Source organism: Littorina saxatilis, linkage group LG5 (assembly GCF_037325665.1).
Source record: "Littorina saxatilis isolate snail1 linkage group LG5, US_GU_Lsax_2.0, whole genome shotgun sequence".
Lineage (NCBI taxonomy): Eukaryota > Metazoa > Mollusca > Gastropoda > Littorinimorpha > Littorinidae > Littorina > Littorina saxatilis.
In genome coordinates, this window is record NC_090249.1 from 13,249,917 (window position 1) to 13,277,062 (window position 27,146).

Sequence of the window (27,146 nt, forward strand, 5' to 3'; positions counted from 1 at the left end):
TTAGAAAATGCCACTTGACTTGACCTAGTTTGATATCAGAGTCAGTGTGACCCGAAAGTGTTGAACTGACTTTGCTCGGTAACAAAGTACATTCTAACTCCGGAGCAGCAGAAATGTTGTCATTTTTTATCCCCTACGTTGTGTTTTCCCTGCAGTCTCAGCAAAAAGTAAACAGGCCATAGCAGTCACAATGGAAACGGTCGAACCACGTGACGACGATAGAATCTTTGCTCTCGATTCACTTTCGACATTCTGACGTGGATACACTAAGGTTATGAAAATACGCTGCTCACACACTTAAAATGTCACCTTAAACTAGCAAAGATAACACTGGTGTCAAATTGATTTTTTTAATTTTTTTTTTTAGCTTTTTGTGCTTTTGTTTTGTTTTTGGAATGGGCTTTTTTCTGAGAAATTAGGGCTTACAAACGGAGATGTCTTATTTTACAATCTAAAAATGACAACAACAACTTATTCATGATATATTCATATCGTGTAAAATAAATAAAATAATCAAACAATCAATCGATAAATCAATCAATCAATACTTAAACAAATAAAAAGGTAATGTTAATTCATAAAATTATTTTTTTTATATATTAAAACATCTTGAACTTTTATGAGTTTGCGCCGACTCTGCCTCGAAGAGATGTCGGTTTGGAGTCAGGTGGCTGTTTATTCACCTGAACGTTTTCACTTTTGTTTTGGGTGAGTTATGAGTTCATGAAATTGTAGCCTTTGATATTAAACATACGAGAATCTAAGAGGGCACGTGGAATTTAGTATACAGACGTAGCTAACACACGCAACCACAACACACGCACGCACGCACACACCGCCCAACCTCACGCCTGGTGGAGACTGTGGTTAGGTGAGGTGAGTGTTGGCTGACGAGGGGGGAAAAAAAAAAAAGAAAAATAAAAAGCTGGAAAAGAGGATGAGTGAGCTCACTTCATTTATTTTCACACAGAATTCTCACTCCTCAAGGTCCCTGTATTCTGGTCTTATGGATGTTTCGTAAAAAGTATATGAGAACGCGTGCTATCAAGAGATGGCGTAAGATTATGAAAGCACGGCTCTATTATTATCAAACTCGCATGCAATTTTTATCAATTCATCATTATTCTTTTCAGAGGAAAACGTGACTGTTCACTGTGTTATCATAACCGAAATCAAAGCCCGAAGAGGCACTCCTTTGGAAGGAAGGAAGGAAGGATTCCAAAAATCCAAGGGAAACAACGTCCGCCTAATGCTTCGAGAGTGAGAAAAACAATCGTCTCCCTTGAATAATCTGTTCAAAGAGTGTGCGCGTTGTTCACAGACGAAAGACAATATGAACTGTTGAAAATGGCATTGTCCTATAGGACACCGGAATCGTCATACCCTTCTTCTTTACTAACGTATATGAACAGGTTTTTTAAATCGAAAAATTAAGCACGGTTTTTATCTAACGAGTTTCTTCCTTTTCAATCAAACACAACAAAACTATATCTTTTCGGACACATGAGACCTGAAGGAATACAATGAAATCACTTGTGTGATTCAAGTTCCCATTCAAAACAAAAAAGTGAACTTTGAAATACAATTTAGTAAACATTTTTTAAGTTACCAAGCTGAAATGCCCTGTAGTGTAATATCCCGGATGCTCATATTTCAATTCATACCCCATTCCTAAAAGTTCACACTTGTAACTTGGGCATGGGCTTGTTTCCACGTTTATTTCGCGATTCAAAATGTTGGGCTTCAAACTCAAAACTATCTGTGGATAAGCTTGACCAACTAGATATGACCATCACTATCAAGCTGTCAAGCATCACCAGGGATTGCTGGTGATAGAATGGTCAAGATGCATTCGGACATGGTCAGGCTGCCTCATCAGAGGCCTCTTCCTTATGGCAATCCGAATGGTGCAAATGTCCCTTCTAGCTCTTGATGTCTAAATAACGCATTATTTAGCTAAATAACGCGTTATTTAGCTAAACAATGCTTTATTTAACTATATCATGCATTATTTAGCTAAATAATGCATTGTTTAACTTAAACAATGCATTATTTACAGATACAGAAAAAAGAGAGCACAAAGCACTAAACAATGCATTGTTTAGCATAAATAATAGATTGTGTCTGTAAATAACTCATTATTTATAAATAATTACGCGTTTTTTCTAAACAATATATTATATGTAAATAAAGTGTTATTTAGATAAATAAAATATTATTTAAATAAATAAAATATTATTTAGATAAATAAAATATTATTTGGATAAATAAAATATTGTATGTAAATAAAATATTATTTAGATAAATAAAATATTATTTAGATAAATAAAATATTATTTAGATAAATAATTTATTATTTACTGTTTTTGCCTTGAAATAGTATTATTACGCTAAATAATGCTTTATATAGCTATATAATAGGTTTCCGCTATATAATTCATGATTTGGTAAATAATACATTATATACCGTAAATAAAATATTATTTACCGTAAACAATATTCATTGTTTAGCGCAGTGCATCGAAGCCGATATTTCTCTTGTTGTTTTTTACCACGTGTTTCCGTGGATCCACGAGAGCTCTGTTGATTCTCAAACTGACCAATCAGACAACTAGCATCTGTCTCGGCGTACTAAAGCTACATCCGCTTCGCTTCCGACCATCTTCTTGTCAGGTGGCTAACTTCAACTGATGGTACAACAGCAGCAATTTAGTTCGCAGTCGTTCATTCTCCATGTCCAAATGTAAAAGATGTTCCCCCATACAACTTTAAAATACGAACCCTTTGCAGTGCCAGTTCCTGGACAACCGCTGTAGTTAGAGTTCTGATCAATTCAGCGGGAACGTTCCCTTGTGCTTGTGTAGCCATCTTGATTACATTTGGATTGGATTGGATTGGATTGGATTGGATTGGATAAGATTTACAGTCCAGTGAGGTTACCCTCATGGAAATTCGGGCTGCTTTCTCCCCGGGGAAAGCGAGCTGCCATACACACGGCGCTACCCATATTTTTTTTTTTCCTGCATGCGTGTATTCATGTTTCCTGAGACTTAATGCCGTGTGAGATGGAATTTTTTTTAAACTTTATTCCAAGTCCCAGGGGTATTTGATGGACATTTTTATCTATGCCTATACAATTTTGCCAGGAAAGACCCTTTTGTCAATCGTGGGATCTTTAACGTGCACACCCCAATGTAGTGTACACGAAGGGACCTCTATGCTTGGCGCTGGTGGACAATATTCACTTTTTTGGCCCAAAACACACTTTATTGGCCAAAAATGTACGTTTTTGACCAAGAAAGTGTGTTTTTGGCCAAAAACATGTTTTGGCCAAAACTTTTGAGTGCAAAGTTTTGGCCAAAAAATATTTGGCCAAATCTAAAACATTTGGCCAAATCTTCAATTTTTGGGGCAAATGTTTTAGATTTGGCCAAATATTTTTTTGGCCAAAACTTTTGCATTGAAAGTTTTGGCCAAAATTTTTTTTTTGGCCAAAACTTCATTTTTTGGCCAAATCTTTGAGTACCCCTTGGCGCTGATGGACAATATTCATTTTTTGGGCCAAAAACGCCAGTTTTGGCCAAAAAAGCAAAGTTTTGGCCCAAAAAGTATAGTTTTTGCCAAAAACGCCAGTTTTGGCCAAAAAAGCAAAGTTTTGACCAAAAAAGCAAAGTTTTGGCCAGAAAAGCAAAGTTTTGGCCAAAAAAGTATAGTTTTGGCCAAAAACACAAGTTTTGGCCAAAAACGCCAGTTTTGGCCACAAACGCCAGTTTTGGCCCAAAAAGTGCGTTTTTGGCCAAAAAAGTTAATATTGTCCACCAGCGCCAAGCTGCTAGGCGCTGGTGGACAATATTCACTTTTTTTGCCAAAAGCACACTTTTTTGGCCAAAAACGTACATTTTTGGCCAAAAAAGCAAAGTTTTGGCCAAAAAAGTATAGTTTTGGCCAAAAACGCAAGTTTTGGCCAAAAACGCCAGTTTTGGCCAAAAACGCCAGTTTTGGCCAAAAAAGTGCGTTTTTGGCCAAAAAAGTGAATATTGTCCACCAGCGCCAAGCTGCTAGGCGCTGGTGGACAATATTCACTTTTTTTGCCAAAAGCACACTTTTTTGGCCAAAAACGTACATTTTTGGCCAAAAAAGCAAAGTTTTGGCCAAAAAAGCAAAGTTTTGGCCAAAAAAAGATTTGGCCAAAAAAGTGAATATTGTCCACCAGCGCCAGCAAATACAAAAGATTTGGCCAAAAAAAGATTTGGCCAAACAAAAAAATATTTGGCCAAAAAAGTGAAGATTTGGCCAAATCTTTTTTGTTTGGCCAAATCTTTTTTGGGCCAAATCTTTTTATGGCAGAAGTTTGGCCAAATCTCCCGTTTTAGCTAACAAAAACAGTTTTGGCCAAAACTTTTACATAGAAAGTTTTGGCCAAAAAAAGTTATAGCCAAATCTATTTTATTTGGCCAAATGTATGGGTTTTTTGGCCAAATCTTTGTCTTTTTGGGCCAAAACTGGCGTTTTTGGACAAAAAAGTGAATATTGTCCACCAGCGCCAAGCATAGACCTCGGTTTTTCGTCTCATCCGAAAGACTAGCACTTGAACCCACCATCTAGGTTAGGAAAGGGGGGAGAAAATTGCGGCCTGACCCAGGCCTGAACACGCAACCTCTCGCTTCCGAGCGCAAGTGCGTTACCACTCGGCCACCCAGTCCCTTGGCGGAACCGGATGTGGAGTACCGGATACTGGGTTTGCCAAGACAGTGGAGAATCAACAGCGCTCTCTCGGATCCACGGAAACACGTGGAAAAAAACAACAAGAGAAAAAACGGCTTCGCGATGCGCTAAACAATGAATTGTTTACGGTATATAATATTTTATTTACGGTATATAATGTATTATTTACCAAATCATGAATTATATAGCGGAAACCTATTATATAGCTATATAAAGCATTATTTAGCGTAATAATACTATTTCAAGGCAAAAACAGTAAATAATAAATTATTTAGATAAATAATAAATTATTTATCTAAATAATAAATTATTTATCTAAATAATATTTTATTTATCTAAATAATATTTTATTTAGATAAATAATATTTTATTTACATATAATATTTTATTTATCTAAATAATATTTTATTTATCTAAATAATATTTTATTTATCTAAATAACACTTTATTTACATATAATATATTGTTTAGAGAAAACGCGTAATTATTTATAAATAATGAGTTATTTACAAACACAATCTCTTATTTATGCTAAACAATGCATTATTTAGTGCTTTGGGCTCTCTTTTTTCTGTATCTGTAAATAATGCATTGTTTAATTTAAACAATGCATTATTTAGCTAAATAATGCATGATATAGCTAAATAAAGCATTGTTTAGCTAAATAATGTGTTATTTAGACATCAAGAGCTAAAAGGGACATTTGCACCATTCGGATTGCCATATTCCTTGTCACAGCCTTGAATGAAAATCTGCATCAGTCTCAAAACATATATTGCACAATGACTTTTTTAATTAACAAGTGCAAGAAAGCATTACCTCATTAAACCATTTTAGTAGCAGTAGCCATGCTTAAGACAAGTTTCGTTTAGATCTATGACAGTAAAAGTGTAGAAGGTTCCAAAGAGCGCATGTCTTTTCACGTTTGTTTCTTTAAATCTTGTTACAAATCTTGATCTACTATAAAATGAAATAAATATATCTAAAACAAGAAATTCCTTTGAGGTAGGAAAAACACCCCCGTTGGTCAAAGGGAAATAACCATTCTCACTGCCACCAACTGAGAAGGTTATTTCCCTTTGACCATTAATATGTCACTCTATAAGTCCTTGTAGAATCTTAATCCACCAATAACTCCCTAACCGTGTGTTTGACTGGTCCCAATTTTTGTAAGGACCGTCTCAGGAATGTATAGAACCTGTTCACCAAGTTTGGTGACGATCGGTCCGTTCATTCTTGAGATCTATATGCGAACACAAACACACAAACACATCGACCGAAACCTATACACACCCCTATACCGGGGGTGTAAAAATCTTCCGGGGTTGGGGGGGGGGGGGCAATGTTTGCACTGTAGTGTTTGTCTCGAATTTCTTGAACGTCCACACACTTGGCAAGGACATGTTCAATGGTCCACGATTTATCGCATCCCAAAACAAAGTATGGCGGGTCTCTGCCCTTCAACAGATATGAGTGTATAAGGCACACCAAAAAAAAAAGTCTGTTTACGGTATCCCGACCGACCCTATATTTTCGCGCGACCCTAGACTTTTTTTTGGCATTTGGGAAAGAAAACAAAAGTAATAAAAAATTAAAAATTAAAAAAAAAAGTCTTTGAAATGTTTTTTTTGGGGGGGGAAAAAAAATCCCGACCTACCGACCCTATTTTTTGGGCCTATGTTACCGTAAACAGACTATTTTTTTAAACTTTTTTTTGCCTAATGTTGATGAATTGCAAATCCGGCAATGTTTAAAGGAAAAGTCCAAGGTTTTCAAGTATCTCCAAAAACTTGAAAATCGAATGCCAAATGTCACAAACATCTCTGGAAAAATATTGTAAAAATTGAAAAAAAATTGTTGTTGTTGTAGTTGAAGATTTAGTGTTGCGGGGCTAACCAAGACAAGTCGCCTGGGGTCAAGTAGTGGTCACGTGGGTTTCGGTGCACTGTGACGTCGGTGCACTGTGACGTCACAAGTTTTTGTGTTGATTCTAGCACTAGTACCAGCTTGATTTCCACACAGAAAAGTCACCACTGTATGCCCGAAAAGAATGCCTCGGTGGAGAGCAGCTGCAAACTGCAACAACTCGTCAATGTCCCCAGGCATTTCATAGCACACTTTCCCTCATAAAACTCTGAGTCTCTTGTGGAAATGGAAGAGGTGTGTGCAGCACAAGCGTGCAGATTTCAAAGTGTCGGGCACTTTCTGGACACAAATTTCGCCATTTTTCTGCAGCACTAAAGTTGGCGTTTCATCCCTGAAACAAATGTTTTGACCACTGGCAGTGTCTTCCCTTAATAAAAGTCCGGAGAGGGCAGTATTACGCGAGGCTGGTACAGTCGACGAGCCATCGAAACTCCGAGGCGACATACGAACAGCGGATTATCTCACAAGAAGGAATGCGTTGAAGGTCAGATGCAGAGTACATGCTTTTATTTTCATGCATACACGTAAACATTGTTTTGCTGCACAGCGAATACGAATTGGTGCAGAACAGTGTGTCTGGGTACGGCTGATATTTGCTGGAGTACAGATGCGCCACAGGCTAGATCTACAGAGTTACAGAACGGTCTGAGCTGAGCTAAGAGTAAGAGTAAGGCGAAATTACTATATTTAGTCAAGCTGTGGAACTCACAGAATGAAACTGAACGTAGTCCGCCGCTAGTGCAAAAGGCAGTGAAAGTGACGAGCCTGTTTGGCGCGGTAGCGGTTGCGCTGTGCTTCATAGCACGCTTTAATTACTGTACCTCTCTTCGTTTTAAGTTTCTGGGCGTGTTTTTAATCCAAACATATCATATCTATATGTTTTTGGAATCAGGAACCGACAAGAAATAAGATTAAATTGTTTTTAAATCGATTTCGGAAATTTAATTTTGATCATAATTTTTATATTTTTAATTTTGAGAGCTTGTTTTTAATCCAAATATAACATATTTATATGTTTTTGGAATCAGAAAATGATGGAGAATAAGATGAACGTAAATTTGGATCGTTTTATAAATTTTTATTTTTTTTTACAATTTTAAGATTTTTAATGACCAAAGTCATTAATTAATTTTTAAGCCACCAAGCTGAAATGCAATACCGAAGTCCGGGCTTTGTCGAAGATTACTTGACCAAAATTTCAACCAATTTGGTTGAAAAAATGAGGGCGTGACAGTGCCGCCTCAACTTTCACGAAAAGCCGGATATGACGTCATAAAAGACATTTATAAAAAAAATGAAAAAAACGTTCGGGGATTTCATACCCAGGAACTCTCATGTCAAATTTCATAAAGATCGGTCCAGTAGTTTAGTCTGAATCGCTCTACACACACACACACAGACACACACACACGCACATACACCACGACCCTCGTCTCGATTCCCCCCTCTACGTTAAATCATTTAGTCAAAACTTGACTAAATGTAAAACAACTGTCCGGGGATATCATTCCCAGGAACTCTCATGTCAAATTTCATAAAGATCGGTCCAGTAGTTTAGTCTGAATCGCTCTACACACAGACACATACACACACACATACACCGCGACCCTCGTCTCGATTCCCCCTCTATGTTAAAACATTTAGTCAAAACTTGACTAAATGTAAAAAAGTAACCAATGAGAAAAACCCACAAAAAACAGACCGTGATTAAAATCGCATTCCACGTTTTTACATTTAGTCAAGTTTTTTTCATTTTTTCGATAAATGTCTTTGATGACGTCACATCCGGCTTTTTGTCAAAGTTGAGGCGGCACTGTCACACCCTCATTTTGATTGAAATTTTTGTAAAGCAATCTTTGACGAAGGCCGGACTTCGGTATTGCATTTCAGCTTGGTGGCTTAAAATCTAATTAATGACTTTGCTCATTAAAAAATCTGAAAATTGTAATAAACATTTTTTTTAAATAAAACGATCCAAATTTACGTTCATCTTATTCTACATCATTTACTGATTCCAAAAACATATACATATGTTTTATTTGGATTAAAAACAAGCTCTCAAAATTAAAAATATAAATATTATGATCAAAATTAAATTTCCGAAATCGATTTAAAAACAATTTCATCTTATTCCGTGTCGGTTCCTGATTCCAAAAACATATAGATATGATATGTTTGGATTAGAAACACGCTCAGAAAGTTAAAACGAAGAGAGGTACAGAAATGCGTGTTATGCAGCACAGCGAAAGCACTACCGCGCTAAACAGGCTCGTCAGTTTCACTCCGTTTTGCACAAGCGGCGGACTACGGTCATTGTGAAAAAATGCAGTGCGTTCAGTTTCATTTTGTGAGTTCCACAGCTTGACTTAATGTAGTAATTTCGCCTTACGCGACTTGTTTTTGTTTGGTGGAGGGGACAGTGTCAGCTGATAAGCAAGTATTGAGCGACAGTGCCAACGCGGGGCTGAAACGAAGGGTAGTGATGCGAAAAGTGCATGACTTGACGCGGACTATAAAAGGGATAAGCCCCATCACATAGGGCTGTCGCCACTCCAGTGTTAATGGCAACAAGAAAAGCAAGTCTCCATATCCCTCTTTTCCACAGGTGTATTGTGTGCCCAGTGCACATCCGTTTCATCCCTGTGCACGGATGTTGACGGATTAGCTCGTACACGCCGCCTGAATGTTGCCAATTAGGCCAGGTAATGCTTGAACTGCGGTTCACCTTGACTACTTTTAGGCTTCTTTTTACATTTAGTCAAGTTTTGACTAAATGTTTTAACATAGAGGGGGGAATCGAGACGAGGGTCGTGGTGTATGTGCGTGTGTGTGTGTGTGTGTGTGTGTGTGTGTGTGTGTGTGTGTGTGTGTGTAGAGCGATTCAGACTAAACTACTGTGTTACGCATTATAGTAACATTGGATTTTATTTCCATGGGTGACACCCTTAAGTCATTTCCTTGCGAGACGGAACGCCGTAAAGAGAGATGACGTCAAAAGCGTGACGTCAAAAAGGAAGAATGACACAGAGGAAAACACGAGGTTGGAAATGGTTATGATAGATCTCTACGCCTACACCGTATGAAAGATTATTAGATTTGCAAATTCATACGATGATTTCTATCAATAAAGACTTGAGATATTTGTCTTTTGTACTTCGCGTTAAAAGATGTATGGAAGAGTTGTTTTATTGAATTGTTTTGAGACACGTGCGAAGGCCTATATTCGTAGCGTAGAGTTTACTTTGAGTCCATTCACCAAGATCAGTTGATTTCTCGTTCCATTTTGGAGAACAATCAAGTTTTTTTTTCGGGAGTTATATTTCATCACAAACCTGAATTATGCAGGTAAGAAACTGCTAAAGTAGGAAAAAGGGAAGTAATAATATCGTTCTTCATTTCAGAAGTAGAGCGGCACATTTTCATCCCTACGTTCATCTGTTTTGTGTGTTTCAAAGGCGAAGCAGTTGGACGAAATCCAAAATTCCATTGGTTGTAAGTAACGGTCAGAATGATTAGATAGATGTTAGGCTCATAAAGCTGATGATAACATGTTGTTTTCACTTTGATCGACAGGTTTAGATGCTGGTTAGACGCTCGTGTAGATGCAAGCTGGAGATGAATCGGACGCCAACTGAGAGAGAGATGGAACCGTGATAAAGAGCTGATATCACCGTTCACCCCATCGCCGAGATATCCAGGGCATCATCATCGTCATTCACCTCATCGTCGAAGACATCAAGGGCATCCTCAACATCGTTCGTCACATCATCAAGGACATCATCATCACCGTTGAACTCATCGTCAAGACATTAAACTTTAAAGACATCATCTTCATCACCGACGCCGTGTATAAACACTCCGAGAACTTACAGTCGCTCATTTCGGCAAGATCAAACCTCTCACACCTGATCCTTGACCTGTAGTGCCGAGTACGTCGATGCATGAAGATGAGTAACCAAAATTAAAGCCGTTTTTCACTCATTGTAGTTGTGTTCGTCCAGTTGCTTCCAGTGTTTATTCTTTCTGTCGATACCTTTGAGTCTGTCTATCGTTCAATTAAGTTAAAAGGAACCACGCATATCACTAACTATAAAAGCGAACAGCCGCCAAATAATCATACCCTAGACAACATTAACAAAATTCGAGATTCAATCTTGAAAGAGCCGGACACGTGAAAATCCTCCCATCGGATTGTGACATATTGGTTGCCTCGTCCGGGATAGGCTATTTCGTTTAGATACATGTGAAGAAATTGTCTTGTGTGGTTTGTGTGTATTCATTGATCATTCATTAGTTAAGTAATTAGTATATGTTTATTTGTGTATTTATTTAAAGGAAAACTATAGTGTAGTATGGGTAAAAACTCACTGTAGATCACATCCTTAATGAAGGTAAACTAAATAACACAACCTTACTGAAGGTAAAAACAAAATGTAACTCTCGAAGAAAAACAAAACAAAACTGGAAAGTGAAAGTTAGATCACTTTCATCTACCTGTAGATCTAGTTCTAGCAGGTAGGATTAGTTGGCAACATTCTGTTGGGGAACGGCTCAAATTCCTTTCTAAGTAGAACCAACGAAACAAAAAGGAAGTCGAAATGGAGATATTTCGCAAAAACATTTTGAACTAGTTTATTTACGTTCACGCACATGGGAAAAGTCATTTGACTATTTGTGGTGACAGATTCAATGGACAGAGTCTGAGTATCTAGCTAATAAACTATTCATAATATTGAAGATCACGGATACTTTCTTAGTGTTGAAATTAGCTACTTCAATTAGTTCTAAGAAATTTTCTAGATAGAAACCGTGGGATCTTTATATACGTTGGATTACGTATGGTGATAGACTAGAGTGATAATACTGGGAGTCGAGCCGCAGTTGTATTGACCACTCTAGGTCACAGAACGAATGTTTACGAGTTGACAGTAACATTGTTCAGTTACAGTTTGTAATAACTGATTTTTTCCATAAATGCGAAGTAGGTTCGAGATAGTCTGTGATGAGATAAATTCCATGCACAGTACCCGATATAGAAACTTCGCACGTCCTCAAATTTGGAGTGAAGGCGTGTGGTGAGACTGACGTAGAAAGCCAGACAGGTAAGATGGCTACTTCAGTGGATGCAGCCCTGGAAGCGACGAGGATTTTGATGGATAAAGGGAAGTTACTTGGTTTGGAGGGATCTGAGTTGCGTGATTTTGTTCTGGAATGTGAGCGTGAGAATGGTGAGCGTGCGGAGCGTGCACGTGAACGTGCTGAACGTGCGGAAATTGCCGATGCTGAACGTAAACGCGCCGACGCTGAACGTGAACGTGAACGCGCAGACGCTGAACGTGAACGTGCCGACCGTGTTGAACGTGAAAGAGAAGAACGCGAGCAACAAACTCGACTCGAGGAGTTGAGGATTCAGGTCGAATTAGCTCGCGCAACAAACTCACGCGATCGCGGAGGCGATGAAGAAGAAGGAAATCAGAACAATAACAATCACAGAAATCATAGACCTCGCGATACCGATAACTACCAACCGAAGTTACCATTCCTCGAAGACAAAGACGATGTAGAAGCGTTCCTTCTGCAATTTGAACGTCATGCTGAAGCATCACACTGGGACCCTAACACTTGGTCTGTACGTTTGTCCGCACTGCTAAAAGGTAAAGCACGCACTGCTTACACCAAGATGAAAGTCGCTGATGCACGCGACTACGCATTGCTCAGAAAGACTTTGCTGGAAAGATTTCAGATTACCGCGGAAACATACAGACAAAGATTCAGAAACACACGGAAAGAAAACGCTGACTCGTACAAAGAGTTCATTACTCAGATTTCCTTGTTCCTCGATCGCTGGGTTGAAATGTCCAATATCGGAGAAAGTTTCGATGATTTCAAAGACCTCATACTGACGGAACAAGTGTATGAAAGCATGCCTACTGAACTCGTCACGTACGTGAAGGATAGAAAACCAAACAACATTGATGACGTGATCGACACCGTAAATCTCTACGAAGAAAACCGACCCAAAGAAAGCCGTAGACATGGGAAGAAACCTGAAGAGAGAGGACACAAGGCAGCACACGGGACGAATTCCACAAACAAGGACAAGGACGAAGGAAATAAAAGCAGAACCAGCGTCAAATGTTTCAGATGTGGAAAATTGGGCCATTTCAAGAAGGATTGTCGCCAGCCTCCGAAAGATGAATCAGCCAGTGCCGCATTTCAAGACGAGAATGACGTCGAGGGGAATGCGACACATGATCAACTGTGCGACAAATGTGTTCACAAGAAATTCACCAAACTGTCCCAAATCGTAGTTGAAGGCCAGGTAGTCACTGCTTTCCGCGACACCGGAAGCACCTCTACGATTGTTGATTCCAAACTAGTACCAGCTAGCAAGATTACTACGCGCACAAAAGAAACGTCTTTGGCGAAGAAATCAGTGAAAGAGAAATTATCGGTCGCACACGTTTACATGGACACGCCGTACTTCGTGGGAGAAACCGAAGTTAGCGTCATGGAGAATCCTGTCCATCCTGTGTTGATTGGAAACTCGATGGGTGTAGGATCGGAGAAAATCGAGACACCTGTATATCCAGTCCGTGAGACCGTAATCCCTGAAACCACTGCAACAGCCGTTACCCGAGGACAAGAAAAACGTGAAGAGGAGGGGAATGCGTCAATTCCCAGTTTTCCTATGGAAGGAAAGATCTTCACCGTTGCTGATCTAAAGAGAGAACAGCAAGACGACAAAAGCCTTGAGAAATTACATGTGTTGGCACGAACGAATGTAACTCGAGGGCGAGTTCAGTTCATCTATGACAAGGACGTGTTATATCGCCAATACAGTGACAAGCAAGGAAAGGACCACCGACAAGTAGTAGTACCTCACAAGATGCGGGCAAAGGTATTGTCCACCGGACACGATACGGCGATGTCGGGCCATCTCGGACAGAAGAAATCAAGAGAACGGATTTGGCAAGATTTTTTTTGGCCGGGGATCGTGGGTGACATCAAACGCTACTGCAGTTCTTGTGACGTGTGCCAACGTACTATGCCAAAAGGACGGACGAGGAAGGTACCTCTGGGAAAGATGCCTCTGATTGAAACTCCGTTCAAGCGTGTAGCCGTTGACATAGTAGGACCAATCAAACCCATGTCTGAGACAAAGAAGCAGTATATCCTAGTGATGGTGGATTTCGCGACCAGATATCCTGAAGCTGTTGCTCTCAAAGACATAAAGGCAGAAACCGTGGCTGACGCGCTATGGACATTCTGGACAAGATTGGGACTTCCAGAAGAAGTATTGACCGACAACGGAGCGCAGTTCACCAGCGAGTTGATGACTCAAGTCAACCAACTGCTCGCAATCAAGGGATTGACAACTTCACCTTGGCATCCTCAATGCAATGGTGTTGTAGAACGTTTCAATGGAACTTTGAAAGCGATGCTCAAGAAGATGACTTTTGAACAACCGACCAAGTGGGACCAGTACTTGCCAGCACTACTGTTCGCATACCGAGAAGTTCCCCAAGATTCACTTGGATTTTCTCCTTTCGAACTTCTGTATGGGCGGACAGTGCGTGGACCAATGCAAGTATTGCGTCAACTGTGGACGGAAGAAGAAAGCAACGACGAGATACGCACGACGGCTGAACATGTTATTGATCTGCGAAATCGCATTGAAGAAACGTGCAAGATCGCCCGCGACCATCTCGCCAAGTCAGCAATACGACAAGCTCACTTCTACGACAAGAAGACGAAGAAGAGAGAACTCATTGTCGGCACCAGAGTTTTGCTTCTACTGCCAACGAAACACAACAAGCTAGAACTTGCATGGAAGGGACCATACGTGATCGAGGAGCAGATCAACTCATTTGATTACAAGATCAAAGTGGGTCGCCAAACTCGTGTCTATCACATCAACCTTTTGCGAGAGTACCATGAACGAGAAATGATCGCTGAACCAGAGAAACTTCCAGAAGAAGTGGTGGAACAGAGCGCGATAGTCGTCGAAGATCTGGAAGAACAAGATGACGAAATATTCGCCAACATGGGACCTGATCCCAGCATACTCATTCCGTCTACAAAACGTACCGAGAATGAGAAAGATGTACATGTAGCTGACACATTGACGGCAAGACAACAACGTGAAGTCAGAGACGCATGTACAGAATTCAGCGCATCGTTGACTGATGTACCAAAAGCTACGACTCTAGAAATCTGCAACATCAAGATGACTGATGATCGACCTGTGTACGTGAAACCACGACCCATACCTCATGCGTTAGTGGACGTGGTGGAACGTGAAGTGAAGGAGATGTTGGATTTGAAGGTTATCGAACCAGCCACTTCACCCTACAACGCTCCGATAGTGATCGTGAAGAAAGCACAGGGTAAAGCAGTGCGTTTCTGCAATGATTTCAGAGAAGCAAATAAAGTCATCGAGAACGACGCTGAACCAATCACAGATGTGGAACATCTATTCTCTGAACTCGCCGATGCACGATACTTCAGCAAGTTGGACTTGACCAAAGGATATTGGGCGATTCCCATCAAAGAGGAAGACCGAGACAAGACAGCGTTTACGACCTCATTAGGGCAAATGAGGTGGATCAACATGCCATTTGGATTGAAGACCGCGGGCAGCGTTTTCAACCGGATGATGCGGAAGCTCCTGGGTCCTCTCAATCGCAAAGACGTCTACCATTTCATGGATGACATCCTGATCGCGACTGCAACATGGGAACAACACATTGAAGCGATCAAGGCCGTCCTGAAAGCCCTGAAAGACGCAAACCTTGCAGCGAAACCCTCCAAGTGCTACTTCGGTTATGAACAACTGCAGTATCTGGGACATGAGATCGGAAGAGGGAAGAGATGGCCTGTCGACGACAAGGTCGACAAGATACAAAAGGCTCAACCTCCTACCACCAAGAAGGAACTGAGAGCTTTTTTAGGTCTGACCGGGTTTTATAGGATTTACGTCCCGGCGTATTCCTCGATCGCAGCACCACTGACAGACAAGACCAAAAAGCAAGAACCGGAAAAGGTCAAGTGGACTCCTGCCTGTCAGGTGGCGTTCGACACACTGAAAGCCAAGCTAGCTGAACAACCGATCATCCAGATGCCAGACCATACACTCCCATACATCCTCAGAACTGATGCTTCAGACAAAGGAATGGGAGCTGTTCTACTTCAAGACAAGGGAGAAGGTCTGCAGCCGATCGCGTATGCCAGCAAGAAGCTGTCAGAGACAGAACAGAAATATGCCACCGTAGAGAAAGAATGCTTAGCGACCGTCTGGGGAATCCAGAAATTTGAGCGTTATCTCTACGGAAGACATTTCATACTGGAGACGGACCATCAACCTCTTCAGTATCTACAGCGGATGAAACCAACCAATGCCAGACTGATGCGCTGGGCATTGCAACTTCAACCGTACGTCTTCACCGTGAAGATCATTCCCGGCAAAGACAACATTGGAGCAGACTACCTCAGCCGTGCTACCATGAACTGAGGGAGACCATGGCAATGGTCGTCACAACTCAGAGATACTACCTGATTGTGAAGGGAATTCTGATCATAGATCCACGGAAACAATTAGTAGAATGTTATACACATATAGTATTAATGTAACTATTATGCATGTTCATAGATTATATAAAATCTTCCTTTCCAAGGGCGTGTGTTACGCATTATAGTAACATTGGATTTTATTTCCATGGGTGACACCCTTAAGTCATTTCCTTGCGAGACGGAACGCCGTAAAGAGAGATGACGTCAAAAGCGTGACGTCAAAAAGGAAGAATGACACAGAGGAAAACACGAGGTTGGAAATGGTTATGATAGATCTCTACGCCTACACCGTATGAAAGATTATTAGATTTGCAAATTCATACGATGATTTCTATCAATAAAGACTTGAGATATTTGTCTTTTGTACTTCGCGTTAAAAGATGTATGGAAGAGTTGTTTTATTGAATTGTTTTGAGACACGTGCGAAGGCCTATATTCGTAGCGTAGAGTTTACTTTGAGTCCATTCACCAAGATCAGTTGATTCCTCGTTCCATTTTGGAGAACAATCAAGTGTTTTTTTCGGGAGTTATATTTCCTCACAAACCTGAATTATGCAGGTAAGAAACTGCTAAAGTAGGAAAAAGGGAAGTAATAATATCGTTCTTCATTTCAGAAGTAGAGCGGCACATTTTCATCCCTACGTTCATCTGTTTTGTGTGTTTCAAAGGCGAAGCAGTTGGACGAAATCCAAAATTCCATTGGTTGTAAGTAACGGTCAGAATGATTAGATAGATGTTAGGCTCATAAAGCTGATGATAACATGTTGTTTTCACTTTGATCGACAGGTTTAGATGCTGGTTAGACGCTCGTGTAGATGCAAGCTGGAGATGAATCGGACGCCAACTGAGAGAGAGATGGAACCGTGATAAAGAGCTGATATCACCGTTCACCCCATCGCCGAGATATCCAGGGCATCATCATCGTCATTCACCTCATCGTCGAAGACATCAAGGGCATCCTCAACATCGTTCGTCACATCATCAAGGACATCATCATCACCGTTGAACTCATCGTCAAGACATTAAACTTTAAAGACATCATCTTCATCACCGACGCCGTGTATAAACACTCCGAGAACTTACAGTCGCTCATTTCGGCAAGATCAAACCTCTCACACCTGATCCTTGACCTGTAGTGCCGAGTACGTCGATGCATGAAGATGAGTAACCAAAATTAAAGCCGTTTTTCACTCATTGTAGTTGTGTTCGTCCAGTTGCTTCCAGTGTTTATTCTTTCTGTCGATACCTTTGAGTCTGTCTATCGTTCAATTAAGTTAAAAGGAACCACGCATATCACTAACTATAAAAGCGAACAGCCGCCAAATAATCATACCCTAGACAACATTAACAAAATTCGAGATTCAATCTTGAAAGAGCCGGACACGTGAAAATCCTCCCATCGGATTGTGACATATTGGACCGATCTTTATGAAATTTTACATGAGAGTTCCTGGGTATGAAATCCCTAGACGTTTTTTTCATTTTTTCGATAAATGTCTTTTATGACGTCATATCCGGCTTTTTGTAAAAGTTGAGGCGGCACTGTCACACCTTCATTTTTCAATTAAATTGATTGAAATTTTGGCCAAGCAATCTTCAACGAAGGCCGGACTTCGGTATTGCATTTCAGCATGGAGGCTTAAAAATTAATTAATGACTTTGGTCATTAAAAATCTGAAAATTGTAATTGAAATTATTTTTTTATAAAACGATCCAAAATTACTTTTATTTTATTCTCTGAAGCTGAAGAATGTTAGCTATTTTATAAACAATTTGTGGCTTATCCTTGATTTTAAACAGGATCAACTGGTGTGAGCAGCCACTCATTATTTCTTTTCACATTAGTATTAAATAATGGCAATTTATCTTCACTGATATCTGCTCCCGACATCATATATAGTATGGTTAGAAGAAAGACATTTCGCATACTGTGACAATTAAAAAAACCAATTAACTTCCCCCGGCTTTACAGACAGAAAAAAGAAATATAATTCACGGCACAGAATTTCTTCTTTTTTTTTTAGGCTGGCTGAAAACCGGTCCGTATTCCACTTGTCTTCCTCACTGCTGGAGCCGGCCATATTTGTTGTTCAAGGCCCGTGACGTAGCACACGTAATGTGCACAAGGTCATGAGCCAAGACTGCGCGCGCGATGGAACGATTCAGAACAGCCAACAAACGAGTCAAAGTATACTTTTTGGACTTCTGTGTTCATTTTTACACACGCATTTGTGGTTGATGAATTAAGAGGGTCAACATATCAAAAGTGACCCTAAACCTTGGACTTTTCCTTTAAAAAGGACAGACTTTTTGCGTCTCCAGACTGCCTCCGGTAAAATATCATCCCTTCCATATTACTGTTTCGCAGTTTAAACTATTGGTAGATGAAGGAATCACAACTGAGACATGTTAAAGGGATACTATTAAACAGACCGTTTAAGGGGGAGGGGGGGGGGGGGGAGTTTCTGCGAATTTGACGAATGTGTTGAATCCACTGTACCTTAATCAAGACGAACACCGCACGATTTGCTCGAAAACGCACCTCAAGTAAGTGAATGTTCATTTTGCTGGTCCACGTTAAAGCCTTTTTCAACCGAACTACTGTATATGTGAATTCTGTCCTGCTTTCAATTCAAAGTAGCGAACATGTACAACTGTGAAATCTTAATCTGGGAACGTTGGCAAGCCTGACTGTATCGGGATTCTTTACGACGTGAAGAACTGATTTGCGCAACCCGAACCTCGCTTAAGAAAGTCGGTGGTCGACTTTCACCCATGGTAATTAGAGAGCTTTATGGGCGCTTCACTCACGCCGTGTGTCCGGAACTAACTCCAGGCCTGTGGCATAGAGATGGCGGTTAAGGTCGGTACGGCAACAGTTATTCCCCCTCATTAAGGGGCCGCAACTCCGCGCGTCCTGACTTGTCTCTCTTGATTGACTATGCACCCCGCGTGCCCACCGGGCTCTCATGAATGCTGATGTGCTTTTGGTCTATACACTTGCATTTTCAGCTCTTATTTTTTTCTGTATTTTTAGTGTGTGTGTGTGTGTGTGTGTGTGTGTGTGTGTGTGTGTGTGTGTGTGTGTGTGTGTGTGTGTGTGTGTGTGTGTGTGCTTGTGTATGTTATTTTTCTTCATCTTTTTTGTTTCCCCTAAAAGTCTGCTCTGAGTCATTCAGAGGGGACAGCTTTTTGTTGCTGACCGTACTTAGTCGGTCCTGATTCTTAACTTTCATAAGTTCGACACTTTGGTAGGACTAACGCATCATAGCGATGAGGAAGGCTTGTACACAAACAGACATGTTTTTAACACCCTCATGGTGAAAACATGACGGGCATAAGCTTGTACACAAGTGAAAGTTCCAATATGTAAGGTCAAGGTCACTGGAACGACTTGGCTGTCTTCTCTTCTTTTGCACTTTCATTAAATGTACCAATGCAACTTCGGCAGTCACACTTTCTCATTCCTTTCTTTAAATTTCTCTGTATTTTTCTTCCCCTGTTTGCTTCAGTGCACCCCATTATACCCACAGTCTGATTCATTAATGATTTTAGGGGTCACGTTTGCTTTGGTCAGCAACAAGACTCGACGGTTACAAATGAAGGCTATGGTTTCAGGCTGATATCTGTTTTGTATTTTGTCTAAATTTTTCCTGTACTTTTTCATAACTTTCGATCTATGTTTGTTTGTTGTGTTTTACTTTCCTCTCTTTTTGTTCAGTTTCCTCCCCTTTCATGACATTATTCTCCTGTACAAAACATTCTCTTTCGTTTTCCATTTCCGAGCTAACGTGACACCCAATACAATTCAGGAGAGTGTGAACCTCGTTCACGCCGTTTTTCTACTTTTTTCTTTTCTTTCCTTATTTCTCTTTCTCTTTGTAGGGTAAGGGGTAAATTGAACAAGGCGAATATCTGAATAGTTCGTGTAACAATTGTTTACGTCACTATGTTTTTACGTCACTTGTGGTGGGTAATAACGTTTGCACAAACAATCATGTCGGAAACAACAACCGACGCGTGACAGGTGAGCACTTTTTGAATATTTGAGCTGAATGTCTAACCTTTAATTTGATTTATACATGCACAACAAGACACATTAACTATGTGACAAATTTATATTCAGCTGTTTGGGTTCATAAACCATCTCCTTACTTTGTTTGTGACAAATTTGAAGATTCCACGTGCAGATTGTTGACTACGGATTAACGTTTACATCTGTATGAAGTCGGGTAATTTGAACTAACAACTGCGGGTAATTTGGACACCTTGTTCAATATAGCCGACACTGTTCAATTTATACTCCATTACATTTCAGGTATGGAAAATGGTCTGAACAAGACACGAAAAGAGCATTGGCAGGAGCGAAGGCTTGCGGTAAACACTTCCTCCAAGGAGTTCAGAGTACCACGTGCTACTCTTCGAAGACACCTACAAATTAAACATTTTGCGAAGGATCGGACCAAACAATTTGGAAGACCACCTACTCTTCCTACTTCTTCGACATCGACAAGATGCTCTTGGGTCTGTCTAGAAAAGACCTTATGAGCATGGCGTACCAGCTAGCTGAGAGACTGGTTCAAGGGGTTTATGGGACGACACCCTCCTATCACCCTTTGACAGGCAGAAGCAACGTCCCTGTCCAGAGCCACCGCTTTTGACAAGAAAGCCGTCGATGTGTTCTTTGGCTATCTTGAAAACATCATTGATAAGTACAAACTGACAGCAGGAAACATATACAAGGTGGACGAAACGGCCTTAAGGGGGCACTACCCAATAAACATGCCAGAACTGGGCCATTGCTGTTTTTTTGCTGGCAAGTTTGGTAAAGCTGGCCATAAAAAAAAACAATACTGGGCCAATTATGGTTTGCCAACAAAGGCCCAGTTATGGCTTGCCATTACTGGCCCATCTCTGGCATTCCAGTAATATTGTCGGCCAGTAAAATTCCTTAGTTGGCCCACTGTTGGCACGCCATTGATGGCCCAGTGCTGGTTTGCCAGCATTGGGCCATCGGTGGCGTTTTGCTGGCAATTATAGGTGTTTTTTTTTGCTGGCACACCAACACTGGGCCAATTCTGGATTATTGCCGGGTTAACCAAGCAAGAACATCTGCGAGAGCACAGCGGTATGACTTTCTCTAGTGGAGTGACGTAATCTACAAACAAATGACGTTGCATTTGGTCATAGCACACAACGTCATTATGGTCAAAGGCGTATTCTGTGATAGCTCAAATGGTGCAAATAACATATTTTCTCGTTTGTTAGGTATTCAGATGTTCTAAAAGGAAACCTGCGTTAACTTCGGACGAAGATTTAGTCAGGTCGTCATTTCCCGATTTTGACCTTAACCCCTCAAAAAATACCTCGGAGAATGTTTTGACTGTTTTGAACTCTGTGATGTCTGTAGATTACAGATCCGACGGATGACACTCTGTCATCCTTGGGCATTTTGATGTATTCAAGATGGCGGACAAGATGGATTCCAGACTGCAAAATAGTCGAAACTGCATGCTATAAACTAGCAGAACTGTATTTATTTATGTTTTCCGGGAGATAAAACGGGAGTTAATATGCATAACAACAGTTACATGATTAGCAGACACTATAACCCGAATGGCTGGTCTGTTGAGGGACCGTTAAAACTGGTTGACGGAGCAGGATGATATAGTTAGTTTTAGCAATATATTTTTTCAGTTACAGCTAATGGTTTAAGCTTATATGTGTTGTGGGCTTTGATTACTGTTGCACTTTGCTTGACCTTCATCGCATTGCAAGGTCATATGAATGTCAAATGTTCATTCAAATCATAAAGGATTATACTATTTTTGAAGATAAAATGACGAAATGTCTTCTTAAAACTTGCCATGAATAAAAACGTTCACCAACACTGAAGGTCACACGTTTTCAAGGTCAAACAATTTCAAGGTCATATATTTTAATGTCTGCAAAACCATCACTTAGCACGTGCATCACTACAAAGATCACTGTCAAGAAGACGAAGCTGAGATTGTATGGCAATGTAACAAGAACAGGCGGGCTCTCCAAGACCATCTTACAGGGTATGGTGCGCGGAAAGAGAAGATAGAGAAGACAAATGAACAGAGGGACAGATATCATTACAGGGTGGATTGGGAAATGTTTTGCAACTTCACAAAAATTGCTCACAGCCGCCAGAGGTGGAGACAGCTTATGAAGCGCTCGTCGTTGAAGTGACCCTACAATCCTGGTGGGTTCCAGAATCAATGAGTGACTTGGTCGGTGAGCAAGCAGATAACAACTTAATCCTGGAAAAGTGGCTGTAATACCCAGAATAACTTAAAGTTATCTTGTGCTCTTTTTAAAAAAAATCTAGTCAGGTGAGGAATGTATACATCAGACGAAAGTCCTTGTAAGGTGTCACAGCGCCAAGCGATTGACACCATATACACAGTGTTGTGTCAGTTAGTGACGCCCCGAGGAGGTGTATTAGGCGTCATGTCAAGAGGCTAAACCTGATGTACCATGTCTCATATACAAAAGACCTCTATCTCATAACGTAAAGGTCATGGCGACGAACCAGGGATACTGGTTAGTATGCACTTTACCTCGCCGATGACCACACAGGATGATGTGTAGTTTACCACTTCAGATGACCAGGCGGGATGACCACGCTGGTTTACCACACAAGATGACATGGTCATGCAGTGAGTTTCCAGTTTGAGGGCAGCCACCATCGATCTTTTTTACATTTAGTCAAGTTATGACTAAATGTTTTAACATCGAGGGGGGAATCGAGACGAGGGTCGTGGTGTATGTGTGTGTGTATGTGTGTGTGTGTGTGTGTGTGTGTGTGTGTGTGTGTGTGTGTGTGTGTGTGTGTGTGTGTGTGTGTGTAGAGCGATTCAGACTAAACTACAGGACCAATCTTTATGAAATTAGACATGAAAGTTTCTGGGTATGATATCCCCATACCTTTTTTTCATTTTTTTGATAAATGTCTTTGATGACGTCATATCCGGCTTTTCGTGAAAGTTGAGGCGGCACTGTCACGCCCTCATTTTTCAACCAAATTGGTTGAAATTTTGGTCAAGTATTGTTCGACGAAGCCCGGACTTCGGTATTGCATTTCAGCGTGGTGGCTTAAAAATTAATTAATGACTTTGGTCATTAAAAATCTGAAAATTGTAAAAAAAACAATTCTTTTATAAAACGATCCAAATTTACGTTCATCTTATTCTCCATCATTTTCTGATTCCAAAAACATATAAATATGTTATATTTGGATTAAAAACAAGCTCTGAAAATTAAATATATAAAAATTATTATCAAAATTAAATTGTCGAAATCAATTTAAAAACACTTTCATCTTATTCCTTGTCGGTTCCTGATTCCAAAAACATATAGATATGATATGTTTGGATTAAAAACACGCTCAGAAAGTTAAAACGAAGAGAGGTACAGAAAAGCGTGCTATCCTTCTCAGCGCAACTACTACCCCGCTCTTCTTGTCAATTTCACTGCCTTTGCCGTGAGCGGTGGACTGACGATGCTACGAGTATAATTATGGTCTTGCTGCGTTGCATTGCGTTTAGTTTCATTCTGTGAGTTCGACAGCTACTTGACTAAATGTTGTATTTTCGCCTTACGCGACTTGTTTCAATTGCCGAAATGGTAGCGGATGACTATGCCTGATGACCAATAAATGACCACGCCCGATGATTACGCAGGATGTCATGTAGATTACCAGTACGGGTGACCGGTGAGAATTGCCAGTGCGGATGACCAGTGTGGATGACCTGTGCAGATGACCATGAAGGATGACCAGTGCAGATGACCAGTGCGGATTACCGGTGCGGATGTCCAGTGCAGATGATCATGAAACATGACCAGTGCGGATGATTAGTGCGGATGATTAGTGCGGATGACCAGTGCAGATTATCATGGACGATGACTAGTGCAGATGACCAGTACAGATGATCATGAAGGATGACCTGTGCGGATGACCAGTGCAGATGATCATGAAGGATGAATACTGCGAATGACCGATGCGGATGATCACAAAAGGATGACCAGTGCGGATGACCGCAAATGATGACCAGTGTGGATGACCGATCCAGATGACCAGTGCTGGTGACCGGTGAAGGTGACTGTTGCACATACCCAGTGCGGATGACTACGATGGATGACCAGTGCGGATTTGTGCAATTTCCAAGGAGTAGACATCGACATAAGATGGCACACGCACATTGACCGACTGCACAACCACAGCATGCTGTTGCACATGGTAAATTTCTCCACAGCCACACTTCAAAATTAGCATGACTTCAGTTGGTGTAGGTTCTACTCCAGGCGGTTTTCTGCCCATCCTACAACCACCTAGAGTCAACCGAATCAAGATTTGGAAGATCCCCGTAGAATTGCAATACAGCCCTTTTTAGATGGACGTTCAGCAATGGGCTGATGTGGGCGGTAGTTTTTGATTTATGTGGACTGGTGCTTGGAGGTTCTAGCTAGCCAGGTTTCATATCTCTCACGTGATATGTTGTTTGAGATTTTGCACCTGTAGCACTCGCTTACAAACTGCGACATTTGCTGAAAGACTTCACCGATTTTCACGCATGGATCTTCTGCAGAAAAATTAAGCACTCCTACGAACACACTGGTTAATGAACAGCTGTCACCAGATGGCATACGCTTCCATCTAAAATAGCTCTATCGTCTGGTAAACAATCAAATCGGAGAAAACTAGTCTCTCACGATGTTCTTTGATCATCGCCCGCCATTTTGTAAGATCAATTTACAAGTTTTATCTTCGACAGTGAAACCTGTGCTTTGGAACACCATACGCACTAATCACAAGTCCACGAATAACACAGGTTTCACATCTTCTCAGCCTGGATGTAATTCCATACACACTCATGTGCAAATTGTTTCCATTTAGCAGAATGAAACACGTCAAATGCCTTTGTTTTTTGTCTTGGAAGAGGAGCTCAAGTACGGACACGGACAACACTACAGGCCATACTGTACGTGTCGTCATATTACTCATTACGTTTTCCCGACGTCATGAAGTTATGACGCCATTCTAGCCCTTTTTTCTATGGAATGCCTTTTGTGTCTAAACAAAAAAATCAACATTTGCTAATTTTCCTATAATTAATTTTGTCTCAATTTGCCCAAGGATTTAAAGATGTCATCCTGCGGATTTGTAAACTTCAGGAGTTAAACTACCCAAAACCATTAAAACATTTTCCGAGGTATTTTTCAAGGGGTTATTGCCCTGCCGTAAGGACTAATTTGATTTCATTTGAAAAGGCAGGTGTGCCATGCAAACCAGAAAACAAAACTTCTGACTTTACATTACGTGATAACGAGTGCGAGAAAGCGGTATCCTCCAGACGGTTGTCTTTTTCACGTGCCCTTGTTCTCAAGTGTTGCATCTGAAACTACCAGGTCAGTTTTAGCCACTTTACTGATTGCCTCCACTTTGTTAACCTCTAATTTGTAAGTTTTCACGTAAGTGTCGACATTTAACGATGTAATTCTATATTTTAACCCGAAAGTCCACTGTAAATTAGTATATTTGGATGCAGACTGTAGAACTGATGGTGAGGTGTGTTACGAGAGTATGTATTACTGTGCCTGCGAGCACATGGCCGAGACTATGTACACGCGCATGAATATGACGTCATGAATGTATGTCATGATCGCGCATGTGTATGGGCCCTCCCCCCCGATCTATGGCGGAATAAACTAACTGTCATTTGAACCTGCTGTGCCTTCTGTGTGCTTTACGCAAGGACTCACAAACATCAATGCCCACAACACACTGAACACTAAAGAAATTGTTACATGGTGTCAGAAGTGGGGTACCAACAGATTGGGTCAACAGTCTGCTTGTGACTATGAAGCCCAATGGCAAGCCAAGGTTATGCATTGACCCAAAACCGCTGAATAAAGCATTGAAGCGTTACCACTACCCGATGAAAACCATCGACGATGCGTTGGAAGACATGGTCAGAGCACGATACTTTACCCACATGGATGCTAAAAATGGGTTTTGGCATATGTCGTCACGGATGAAGAGAGCTCTATGCTGACCACATTTGAAACTCCATTTGGTAAGCTTCGCTGGAAACGTATGCCGTTTGGTGTCTCAGTAAGTCCAGAAGAATTCCAACGGAGGATCGACGATGCAGTCAAAGGCCTGCCGGGTGTCTTTGCAGTCCATGATGATTTCATCATTTGGGAGAAAGGTGAAACAGATGAAACTGCGTCAGCCAACCATGATGAAAACGTGAGAAGATTTCTTCTGCGATGCAGGGAGAAAGGGGTGAAACTCAACCGCGCGAAGGTCGAGTACAAGAAGAAGGAACTGACATATCTGGGACACATCATTTCAAGAGAAGGTCTCAAAGCGGACCCAAAGAAAATTGATGCAGTCAAACAGATTCAGCCTCCAGAAGACATCCTCAATTAAATGATTTAGAGAGAGATAGTTGTGAAGGGCTAATTACAGTAGAAGAAGCGGCTAGAGCCCTGATGACATTAAATAACGGCTCGGCACCAGGATTAGATGGATTAACGGTGGAATTTTATAAATGTTTTTGGGTGAAATTGAAATATGTTATTGTGAATTCGTATAATTATGCATTTCAGAAAGGGAACCTATCATATTCTCAATCTGCAGGAGTAATAACCTTAATACACAAAGGAAAAGAACTCCCAAGAGAAAATTTGAATAACTGGAGGTCAATCACGTTAGCAAATGCTGACTATAAAGTGTTGGCTAAATGTTTAGCGTTAAGAATGCAAAGTGTAGTTGACAGCGTCATACAGCCTGACCAGGTTGCTTTTTTAAAGGGGCGGGACATAGCGTCCCTACTGAGAATGGTTGACGACGTGGTACACAGTGCTCAACAAAATGATATACCTGGCGC

The 27,146-nt window shown here is 40.8% G+C and overlaps 1 long non-coding RNA gene across 1 annotated transcript; it reads left to right on the forward strand.

Annotated features, from left to right (window-relative positions):
• Nucleotides 1-9,931: 9,931 nt before the first annotated feature.
• On the forward strand, nucleotides 9,932-10,633 carry LOC138966341 (uncharacterized). The gene is made up of 2 exons (XR_011455675.1): nucleotides 9,932-9,996; nucleotides 10,225-10,633. It is a non-coding gene; the product is annotated as an uncharacterized lncRNA (long non-coding RNA).
• The last annotated feature ends 16,513 nt before the right edge of the window (nucleotides 10,634-27,146 follow it).